We start from the raw sequence: 12,225 nt of genomic DNA on the forward strand, positions 1-12,225 counted from the left end.
CACACAGGCACAGAAGGAAGCCAGCATGCCGATGCAATTACTAGCCAGATAAAGTTCCTGATCTGAGGCCCTCAGACTCTGCTGAACTGGGTCCAAGGAGGGCTGTGCCTGTTCCATAAATGGTTATGAATTGTTAACTCCCCCTTTTCCTGTCTCCTTAATGCTCTTGGTAAGCACAGCATCCTAAGTGTAAAATACCATATGGCATTTGATTCTGTCTCCCTGTGGGACTAATGAGAGGCTTGGTTGTAATTAGGATGTGAAGAATCCCTGAGGAGATTAATTGTTATTGTTATTTTTTAGACAGAGAAAGGCTACAGAAAATACTTGCAACATCTTTGAAATAACCACTAAAAGCTGTAGTCATTCTCCAGCACATAAGGGGTACACAGGATCTTCCAGAATCAGCATTATCCAATCTCACTGTAAATCACAATCTGTTCTAATAAGCTATTCTGCTCATTAACAGGGAAAAAAAAGAAAGAAAAGAAAAAACAAACCAAACCACCCCCCTCACCTCCCATCCCTCCAATATTGCAAAGTCAGGCAAAAAGCTCTGGAGCTTAAAGTAGCCAGCACACCCATATGAGCAAAATGCTGCCTGGTGATGCCCTCTGACAATACACTAACAGTTGTTACTATCACAAATAAGGAGGCCCTCACTGGGTGTGGAAGGAGGAAACAGGGTATGGTTTAATGCTCAGGAGCCTGAACCTCAAGCAGCTTCATTCACAGAGGTGACCCCAAGCCCTGGGTACAACATAACTGTGCACATTTCTGACATTACATTGCATTAAATTCATATGGAAATGAATCCACATCACAGCCACTAGTGACCTCTGCTGAGGTAAAAGCAGAGAGGTGAAGCAAGACACTGCTTGTGCTGCCAGCACACACTTGGGAGTATCAGCAGCCCGTAACACAGTGTCAGCCTGTTCCTGGAGTCCCGTGTCTTCCTAAGAATCTCAGCCCTTGTTTAAAAATATATATATATATTGAAATGTAGTAAGTTCGTAACTCTCAGAATTGTAAAGGAAATATTTACATTGTTTCCTAAAAGATCAGAAGAAAACCACATTGATTTGTATTTCTCAGCTAGTACATAATACTTTAATACTTGGGTCTGGCAAGTCAGTTTGAGGGAGTTTTATCTTTCGATGGAAGTTCCTCTTAAAGGCTTTGAGTAGCAAGTCCAGATCTAAGGTGGAAGAGTTCTTCTGGAATACTTGGAAAAAATGTTTTAACACCTTTCCCATAAAAGAGACATGAAGTTCAAGAAAGGCACCTCTGGTGAGTCTGGTCAGTCCCATAACTGACTCAGCGACAGCAGTTTCATAACAGTATCTAGATGGAAATCTATGGACAGATAACTCCATTTCTCTATTTTCTATTAATTTCCCTACTCAGAGGAAAGCCATGACAAATAGTAAATGACAGCAAGTGCCATCACAAACAGGAGCCAAATCACATTCTACTCTAGTTTCCCACTTAGCAGGAAAGAGAAGGCCTTTACAAGCAGCCAGCTTCAAGACCATCCACAGATCTGCAAACCAACCCTGACCTCAAGCAGATACACTTTTTCCCTCAGGAAAAGACAAAGAAGCAAAAATACAGTAACACTAGTTGAGGTTTTACCCAACTGGGTTTTAATGTTGTCCTGAATTATGGCATTTATCATGATGACTTTGAGCTGGACTGCTAATCCTAATGGAAAAAGGCCAGCTAGAGAACATTCATCCTAACTCATCAGAGAAAGCCCATGGGGAAGAAAAAAAAAAAAGGCAGAAAAAACAATGGTACAGTTATTGGGTAACAACCACCAAGAAGGAATTCCTGAAGATTACTGGAGAAAACTTCTGACTGGCTTAATGTACAAAGCCTCGGACGTAGGATCGCATCTGAGATCTGCCTGGCATTTAGTTCAGAAAGTGCTGCCAATGGAAAGAAACATTTGTAGTAAGAAACCAAGGAGACCTCATGAGAAATTCACATTTGTATTGAAAAGCAAGAAAATCAAATGCCCTTCCAGTGGGAAGGCCCAATCCCTAACAGCAGCAGAAGGGTGTGATCCTGATGACTTTGGAAGAATTTCATCATTTTAACTCCTGTAGAATCATAGAGGGTTGGAAGGAACCTCAAAGATCACCTAGTTCCACACACACACACACCCCCATGCCATGGGCAGGGACACCCCCACTAGCCCAGGGTGCCCAAAGCCTCATCCAACCTGGCCCTGAACACTGCCAGGGATCCACAGGCAGCCACAGCTTCTCTGGGCAACCACAACTCTCTCAGCCTGTCTTCACAGGAGAAGTGCGCCAGCACTCTGATGATCTCTGTGGCCTGGCCTGGACTTGTTCCAAGAACTCAATGTCATTCTTGTACTGGGGTCCCCATTCTCGTACTGGAATACAGTCCACAATCTTCACAAGATCAGATTTTTTGCTAACATGAAGCAGATCCTCTGTCTCCTCCTCAGATGTTTTGCCTTCAGAATAGGTTTCCTTTCATTATTCTTTCTTTCTTTCTTTCATTTTTGTCTTGAAGTTACTTACTTGAACATGCAAATCCTCATCTGTTGGGTTCCATTTAGGTCAAACATAGTCCTGTTCCCAGGATCTGGCTGTTCAGTAATACACATTGCACCATCTAGAAACCCCCTGAGATTCCAAGAAACACAGACTAGTAAACAGTCATTAAAAATAATTACCCCACCTCGGGATTTAATGCTTTTTTGATTCTCTATCTTCATATCAGTCTCCAAGCCACTTCATGGCAGCACTTATTATTCACTGCTCTACCTCTTTATCACTAGTTCAGCTCCAAATGGCTACACGCTGAGCTTTTTGGGTATAGATCTGAAATCTTAGATGTTGATACACCTCATGGCTCTACATTTGCAGGTAAATCAGTGCTAGTAGGCAGTTATGAACTGTAGCCCAGGTCTGAGAGCCAAACTGGCACTGCACTGACATTAGCTTTTCACCTGTCAAGTGCTAAAGTAAATGGGCTGCTCTACTGCCAGTTAATTAAAGTTGCTTTCAGCTTGGAAAGTAAATGAACATCAAATAACCACAGAAAACAGGCTTTGGCAAATTAAAGATGGTTCCTGAAAGACAGGGAAGACAGTAAGTTTAAACACCTGGAAGCTGAATCATATCTGGATTTCCACCAAAGTTTTTGCCTTGGCCTGACTGAAATAGCCCAGTCCAGGCTCACTTTCATTGGAAAACTATGGCCTTCCCCATTGACTTCTTCAAACTGTCACTGCTTTCCCTAAACATCATGATATTGCACATACACCCCCATGACCACTGCACGTCCAAATCTGCCTCGCTTCATCTTCTAAGTCTGCAGGCAGCACAGTCAGTCCAGGTGGCAAGCTGCCCTCCCACAGTGCTATCAGCACTGATGAAGAGGAAGCAGAAGAGTTCCCAGCACCTGGTAATCTTCCCAAAAAGTTTCCTAATTTCTCCAAAGGGAATGAGGGAGACAAGTCTGAGCAAGGCCCAGCAACCCAATCATTGAGAAACATCTGCACCAAAATAGAGCTCTTAAAATCAGCAACTTACTTGTTTCACAGGTACTTTCCCCCCACCCCCTCCCCCAGAATCTCAGACTGGTTTGGGTTGGAAGGGACCTCAAAGATCACCTAGTTCCACCCCTGCCATGGGTAGGGACACCCCCCACTAGCCCAGGTTGCCCAAAGCCCCATCCATCCTTGAACACTGCCAAGGATCCGGGGGCAGCCACAGCTTCTCTGGGCAGCCTGTGCCAGGGCCTCACCACCCTCACAGGGAAGGATTTCTTCCTAACACTTAATCTAAATCTCCCCTCCTTCAGCTTAATACCATTCCCCCTTGTCCTGCCACTCCCAGTCCTGTAACCAGCCTCTCTCCAGCTTTCCAGGAGCCCCTTTAGGTACTGGAAAGCAGCTGTAAGGTCTCCCCAGAGCCTTCTCTTCTCCAGGCTGAACAACCCCAACTCTCTCAGCCTGTCTTTGTAGGAGAGTTTTACAGCCCCATTGAAGTGGAGCCTCAAAAAATTCCTTGACACTCATGCCTGTTCCTGTCCACAGAAATCTTCAGTAAAAGGTAGAAGATTTACGCAATCTGAAGAGAAAGATAAATTTATACCATCTGAAGAGAGAAACTTTCACCTGTGCCACTAGAAAGAAAGCCTCATCAACACAGCAACTGGTTATCCAGTGGGGGAAACTCAAAGTGAGCTAAAAAACACGGGCATATTTCCACAGCCACTTCCTACACATACACATGTACCCAGGGTACATGCCAGCAGCCTGACAGCAGAGGTGTTAGGAGCTACACACACAACCAGCAATTCAAAATATGTTTCGTGTCTGGTATCTACTGGTTTTGTTGCAGCCTCTTGCAAATAGATGCCCAGGGGTTAACTGTGTCCCTGCTTTCTGATTTTCACAAAACACTTCACACTTAGCAAAACACCCATTCAAAGCCAGCTTGCACACAACCAGGACACAGGTATCAGTGCAGAGCAGCAGGGATGGACCAGATGTCACACAGTTAGGAAATCCCATGATTCACACAGTATGTTTAATAGGGATGTTTGATTTATATTTTTTAAATTTATTTCCAGAAAGGGACAAGAGTTTCATGGGAACTTTTCACCAAAGAAACATAGGGCCAGCAGTAGAAATCCTACAGCCGACTGACAGACCATAACATTTCAAATCTCCTGTATACTTTGGTGTCTCCAGACTGACTTCTTGTTAACAAGCCAGACTTAGGTTTCTCATTTTTAGTCTTTAGTCTCTACCAGTCTGCTTCCTTCTCTCCTAATCACTGTAACAAAGTCACATTTTGACTGCATTCCTCTGGTAAGTTTTGCTGTTGCAAAAAACAAAGTGAGAATTCACCGCAGGAGGTTTGCAGCTCACTGTCACCACTGCAATGGGGTGAGCTGTCACATACTCATCTCTATTCACTTGGCTTTTTCCATTATGAGGATTCTGTGTCTCTCTTACACATGTGTTGCATTTATACCCCAGCCAGATTTTGTGCTTTTCCGTTATTTTAACTCCACCTTTCCAGGCCTGAGCACCACGTGCCCTCCTCCACGTGGTAACACAGTTGAAGCTACCCAGCTGCACAGACCCTCCCCTCCTTTTAGGCCATGGCTGCATAACCTCAAACAACTGACACTTTCTAGTCATCTGTTTAACTCTGAAAAAGTAACCCTGTCAGTGTCTGGACATCAAAAGAGGTATCTGGGGAAAATCCAGCAGAATCCAAACCTAGCTCCCAGCTCTTGTGACTATACCATTGAGCAATGAAGCCTAAGTTAGTTGAGAATTTTCAGACTAGATTTTATGTTGCACTTGATCTTGCCCAAGTATTTATATAAAAGTGCCATTCCAGATGAATAGCATGTAAAGCACTCCTACTATTATAACCTGGAATAAATGCTGCACAGAAATCTAACCAAAACATTCAAAGACACTCTTACCCTGCCACAGTTCTATTTGGCATGTGGATTGTTTACCTGTGTGCTAACATAAACCTGAACTCTAAGCACACACTTTCTTGAAGCAAAAATGGATTCAGCTTTCTTACAAGTGAGATTCTCAGGCTGGCAAATGGGTCTGGCTTGGAAATTTTCCGTGAAAACCTTGAGGTATTAAAGAAACAACTGAACATGTATCCTTGTTAAAAGCTGCAGTATCAGAGCTTTAAGCAAACAGGGCTGGGATCAAACACAGCAGAAAACAAAGGAGTGGAGATAAGAGGATTTCTGCCTTGCAGAGTTTATACATCCATCTGTGATTAATATTAGAAGGAAAATGAGGGTCAAAGCCTATCTCTAAAACAGAGAACATAGTCAGGGGGCTGTAACTGCACACTCTATCAGCTTTTTATTTATGCATAAAAGCCTGAAGAATTTGCCATGATACTTGCTCTGGAGTCTAATTACTGTGTGTTGTTCTAATTCTGTCTATTTTCACACTTTGTGTACAATGTGTGGGATTTGGGAGATTTTTATTGCTGTTATTCCCTGTCAGAGGACTTCCTGCAAGCTCCTTCAATACAAAGTGTGTTTCAAAGAAAGCAGCACACAACCTCTTTGAATCCGATTTACCACAAACATACTGCCTTCACCTCTGAGGAAGGACTGAGGATTAACTTTGACATGGGAACTTCACGGTGTAACTGAATTCTAAAATATATCCAAAAAGCTACTGGTATGCTAAATCTGTCTTTTGCATCCTGAGAGTCAAACAGGAACTCTTCCTGGATTATCTGGAGATGAAGGTCAGGCCACGTGTCATTTGAAAGGTAATTTCCCCTAGATTTGCAACAGGATCACAGATGTAACCTCAGACTTCAGAGTCAGAAAATATCAATTACCAAACAAATAACACAGAGAGATAAATGTGTTTGTTAGACATTTTACAAACCTACACAGATTGATTTGCATTTACATGTCATTTATTTATAGAGAAAGTAACGGTATACACAGACAACAAAGCCAAGATGTGCTGCCTCTCACGTATCTGCTTTTTTTTTTCCAAGATAATAAATCTAAAATCTATGATTTTAATGAGTCTGAATGAAAAGCAGATTATTTTTGACACAGTGGAAGAGCTTGGTATTTCCTGTGAAAATACAAGCACGGTCAATATTTTATATACCGGGAGACTGTGGTTCTTTTGTCTGAGAGGCAGTAGTGCAGAAGCTGAACAAAGGAGCTCTATTTCTACACGTTCTGACTTAAGAAAATACCATGTTAAAAAATATTAAGTTCCAACAACACAACTTTTCCTTCTTGGCGTCCAGGCAGGCACCAATGTACAAGACCATCTGGAAAGAAATGTGAGAACACAGTATGTAGCTACAGGCACATGGACCAGTGCCTAGTCTAGATGTCGAACATCAGAGGTAACAGTTACTGAGTCTAAACAAATATCCTGAGATGATGTGAATAATGAATTGAGTTTTCTACACCCCATTCTTCCCAAATTCCCCTCTAGGGATAGATCAGGACGATGTCCTTGCAACACTCTCAGCCAAGCTCCCTTGGAGACAGATCAGACCGACATTGCCACTAATGCTTGTGCTGTGAATAGCCATCAAGTTTAATGACTTCCCATGTATATTAGTTCTGCACTAACATAGGCCCACCTCTTCAACAGAATTACTCCTGATTTGTTTTTACAGGTATATGCACAAGGAGAACCAAGGACTCTCCCATCTGGAATAACACTCCTAAACCCATCAACATCCTGAATTTCAACTGCAACTGAAATAAAAACTCAAAGGAGAAGGTCATCTCTGATACCATCTCATCGGCTGTCAGCTGAAGGAATAATACGGGAAATCACGGAAGCACAGCTCTGGGGAAAAGGCTGTCTGACTCCTGTGCCTGCAAACACAAGGCTAAAGATAAAGTGACCATTAACCTTCAGAGAAGGGCAGTGAGGTCCCAGAATGTCCTGCCTGCAGGCTTTATTGCTCCAAGGGGAAATGAACAGAAAAATAAAAGTCAGACCAGCATAATCGTGACGTTTAACTCAAATTAGTAGGCGATGGTAACGTGCCTCTTTTCTTTGTTAGCTTTCCTCTCTATAAAGGCACAAATACAGTACCTGGTTAATTCTACAAACTGCAAAATAAGTAGAAAGTATTGAGTAATAATAGATTTACTCCCACCACCTGATATCTGCAAGATTATTCACAAGCAGCAGACCTGTGTCCCTCTGCACAGAATATAACATTACTCCCTACTGAAGACAGAGCTGGGAGAACTGAGGCAGAGTAATTCAGTGATTATTCCAGAATCCATAAACTGCAACTGAACACAAAGTCGCTGGTGTCTGGAACTGTGTTTTAGAGTCCTTCCTCACTCTCCCTGGCTCAATAAGGACATCCAGAAAGACCCTACAAGAATAGGCACCCTATAAATATCCAGGATAACTTTAAGCTCACTAACCAGCCTTCAGCCGTGGGAACTCCTACAGGATCACTGGCATCAAAATGCTGAGTTAAATTAGAAATCAATGACTGCTCTACATGATTTGCCCCAGCCTGTCCAGAGTTTTAAAATCATCACATAATAAAAAATACCTCATACTGAGCCAACTGCACCAGAACAGACCCATAGCACAGCAGGGCCCTTACATGGCAGCCCAATGCATTGCTTAGATTCAAGTTCTGGGAATCCCTAAATATCCCAGTGTGATCCCAATTGTCTCTTAAATATGCTGGAGTTGTTCCCATCATAATGGGAAGGGAAAATATCTAATAACTATCTAGAGGCAGGAAATTAGCTAATTGCAGAAGAATTTTACCTAAAAAACACTGTTGAATAAACTAGTTCTATGTCACTAAGAAACATAACCACATGCTTAAACTGGATCCCTGCTTGGTCCCCCATTTCAAATAGTGCAGCCACAGAGCTGGGCACACACTTAAGTAATGCCCTGAGCTGGTGGGTCTGTCCACTGTCCCAGGGTCAGCAGTATCTGAAAAAGCTACACTTAAGAGTCATGACAAACTGAAGTCCATTGCTTTAGTGTCCTTCTGCTTTACCACGGGGAGTAAGGGATAACTACAGCTTCCCTGGGCTAGATGCCCCACTCAGCCTCACCACCCTGGCTCCTATTGCTAGCCTTTAAACAGATCCAGCAGTATTAGCTTCAGGTACTGAACCCTTCCTAGTAAGTGGTTCATTTCCTCAAGGTAGTTTCCACACAGCAAAATACCAGCCAATGCTGCAGGTCTGAACAGGGAGAGGAGCAGTTGTCACCATGCATCACGTAGCTGAAGAGTCACTTACCCCTTCTACAGGTTTTATCAGCATCTACACAAAACTGCAATTTCAGACCCTCTCATGAAACAGCTCCTTTGGTTATAACAGAGAAGTCAACATAACCAATACTGTCTGGCATAGTACTAATTGGGTCCTCAAGGGACTCAGTATATTGCCCAGACATAAGCTAGTGTGAGGTCCTGAAGTTTAACTATGCTTGTTCTGTGCTCAGAGGGCTCCCTTTGGCCATGAAAACACTAAGCAAGGCCTCCATCTACTGAGGACTATTTATACACACTACGTATAAGACTAGATAGTACTGAAAAGCAACTAAAGGTTGATGAGCTAAGTTATTGGATGATTTGCACTGTTTTCTTGATTACACAATAGCTCACTGTAATATTTTCTCGCTGCAGATGAGATTTAGTATTTCACAAAGGCAGCTGCAGCCAAGGACAAACACTAAATGCTGGTGAGACTCCTGGATTTTTTTTTCCCAGATTGTGCAATGTTTTCTCACCATCAAGTCATATGTAATTGCTAAATATAATGGGATATTAGTAAAAAACACACAAAGGAAATGCCATTTAATGTTACAGAACAGCCGTTGGTCATCAGTAAAAACGGCATTAATGATGATATGATCGAGCTTTAATTTTGATCAGAACCAGTTACAAATGCACCATCTCTGAAGTCACATACACAACACAGATGTAACACCCCTTCCACCAAAATGTGTTCAGAAGCTGAACTATTTTTTCCTTCAGAGAAATAAGGGCACATGATTGTGCTGATGCTGTGTAATGTATAGTAAAATAAAACCTAAGTCAACTCTGTGACTTTTTCCACCCCTCGTGTAACTGCAGAATGAAAAGCAGTGGAACTCGCTGCAGTCTGAGGGCCAGTAGAGCAGAAGAAAGGTGATGACCAGAGTCAGAGCATGCTAATTGATTGCATTAATTTTTTTTCATCTAATTCAATTCACAAAAGTTGTGGTGGTATTGTTTATATCAGTTTCTTCAGACTCATCACAATAATAATGGCTGGTTTTCTCTTTTTTTCCCCCCTCTTTCCTCTATTTAACATGATTTTTCACTCCTTCACATTTAAAATATAATATAAAACCTTTTGCATAGCCTAGAAGCTTGACAAATCAACTAAAGCAAGAACTTTTCAGACAGTAGTCTTTCCTTGACTCAGATTTCTTGCTTTTAGCTGATTTATTTTAAGAACCTTAACATAATGTATTTTCTTATACAATAAGATCATTTTTAATTACTGCAGAACCCACAGCTTTAGGAGTTTAATTCTCTTTAAACCCACTCTTCAGTCAGCACAGTAGACACAAAATGATAATGTACAAAAAATAGATGCAAAAAAAAAAAAAGAAAATAAGTATTAAAAACCCAAATGCTTAAAGAAGTACCTGCTGGTAGTTAACAGGTGTATAAACAATCTAAATATTGTGCTCATGGTATTGCTCCTGAACATTTAAGAGCACACAACCATGTTGCACTGTGATTTCAAAATTTACTCTCATGAGGAATAGCTGCATGTTACGCATCATTCCAAGGACCAAAAGCGTTAAAACTGTAAAGCCTCATGCATCTGTAAATAAAGTCTTTCTTAATATATCACCAGAGAAAGAATGAGGGATTTTCCAAAGAGCTTTCATTAGGATTGGACACAAGGCAATTCTGAAATACCATCTCTGGATGAGTTTGCTCTCCTAAAGCACAGGAGGTTTTCTAAGCACCATTCTCTGTAACACTGTGTTGACATCTCCCCTTTTTGTGAAACTACGATTTAAAGAGTCAATTATATAAATCCACAAGCTCCCTGTGAGGTGTTAAATCATTTGCTGGCAGACTCAAATATAATGTATAAATTGAAAAAGCAACAAAATCAAGGAAGCACCGTTCATACACATCCCCACTTGTAGCATGTTCCTGGGTAACTACACCACAGGTCTACAGTTGAAATTTATAGAGAAACTCGTGGACCATTTCTCAAATGTCAAGTAAACCACACAGCCTACCTCCCCTGCTTTCTTTCCCTCACCCTTTCACTTCCTTCTACTGAGATAATTAAATGATTCATATTAAAAAAAACAAACAACAGGGTAAATTCAGGAGAACTCAGAAACCCTGACACTGCATGGAAAGAAAATAGGATGAGAGAATGTGTCATTTCTAAACCTTCCCCCTCCTGTCATTACCAGTGCTTAGGAATATATGAATGCTTTCCTGAACCACAGGGATAAAATTTGTCCTGACATCACAAGGAAGAGCCTTAGACTCCTGTTATCTGGCTGCAGTCATGTTCAGCAAGTCAGAAACAAGCCAGGGAAGTGATGCTGGTTTGCCAGACACTGTGACCCACGGTGAGACAAGTGTCCCCAAATCACACAGTAAGGGCTCCAGCTCCAAGTCTCCTAAGCTAAGAATCTTTAAAAAAAAGAAAAGAAAAAAAAATAGTCTTGGCACTCAGAAGAGCAAAGACTGGCAAAGAACCAGCCAAACTACAGCAGCACTAACCCCTTATGCGCTGGCAGGTAGGCTTCCCACATGACCTACCCTGTGGAGTACAAAAATGTCTCCTAAGTGTAAACTGGGAGAAAGGCAAGGACACACTTGACTGTAAACTACTGTAACACTCTCTGGCAAATTATAGCAATAGTATTTAACAGATTTCTATGAATAATGGCAGGTTCTTCCTCCTAGTAAATCAGAAGAAAAGGGCTGGAACAGCAGATGAAAAGCCAAAGAATGTCAGTGAAAGCAGGAGAGGCTGTATAACTCATCGACATACCATTTTGCTGAGGTTAGCTCTGGAGAGCATGTCAAAGTTGTAAGCAAAGTAAATACATGCATTAACCTCCATTTTCCCCCACAGGCTTTCAAGAAGCAATTTTAAAAGATGCTGTGAAATAAGAACCTCATTCCTTCCTACAGTTTTAAGAGTAGTGCAGCCACCCCCAAATCAGCATTCCTGAGTCAGGAAAACTACATGATGGCTTTAACAAGTGAGTATAGTGGAAATAATATTGGGAGCTCCCTTCATTTTCAGTCTCTGAATCATTAAAATCCTGCTTTCAAGCCTTGTGGGAAAGCGTGTGTTTTGGCAGCTTTGCCCAGTTTTGGTTGGTCAGAAGAATGTTCAGAGTCTTGCATGATCACTTGGCTGTGTGAGCTGTGACCTGATGAGATGCCCTAAGATTTATGAGGGGAACTGCAGTAGTCAGCAGGAGTGAGGGAGGAACAGTAGTTAAAACACTCTTTGTTAATAACATCGGTTGCAAATCTCAGTGTCTGCTGCTCACCAGAGAGGTGGTTTCAAGTTCTAACCTGTAGCCCTCCTTCCATTGCACATATAAGCTGTCAACCAAAGATACAGAGATAAACCACTCCAGATGGAGAGAAATCTGTTTAGGTTTAT

The sequence above is a fragment of the Gallinula chloropus genome (assembly GCF_964237585.1).
Source record: "Gallinula chloropus genome assembly, chromosome: 11".
NCBI classification, from domain to species: Eukaryota; Metazoa; Chordata; class Aves; order Gruiformes; family Rallidae; genus Gallinula; species Gallinula chloropus.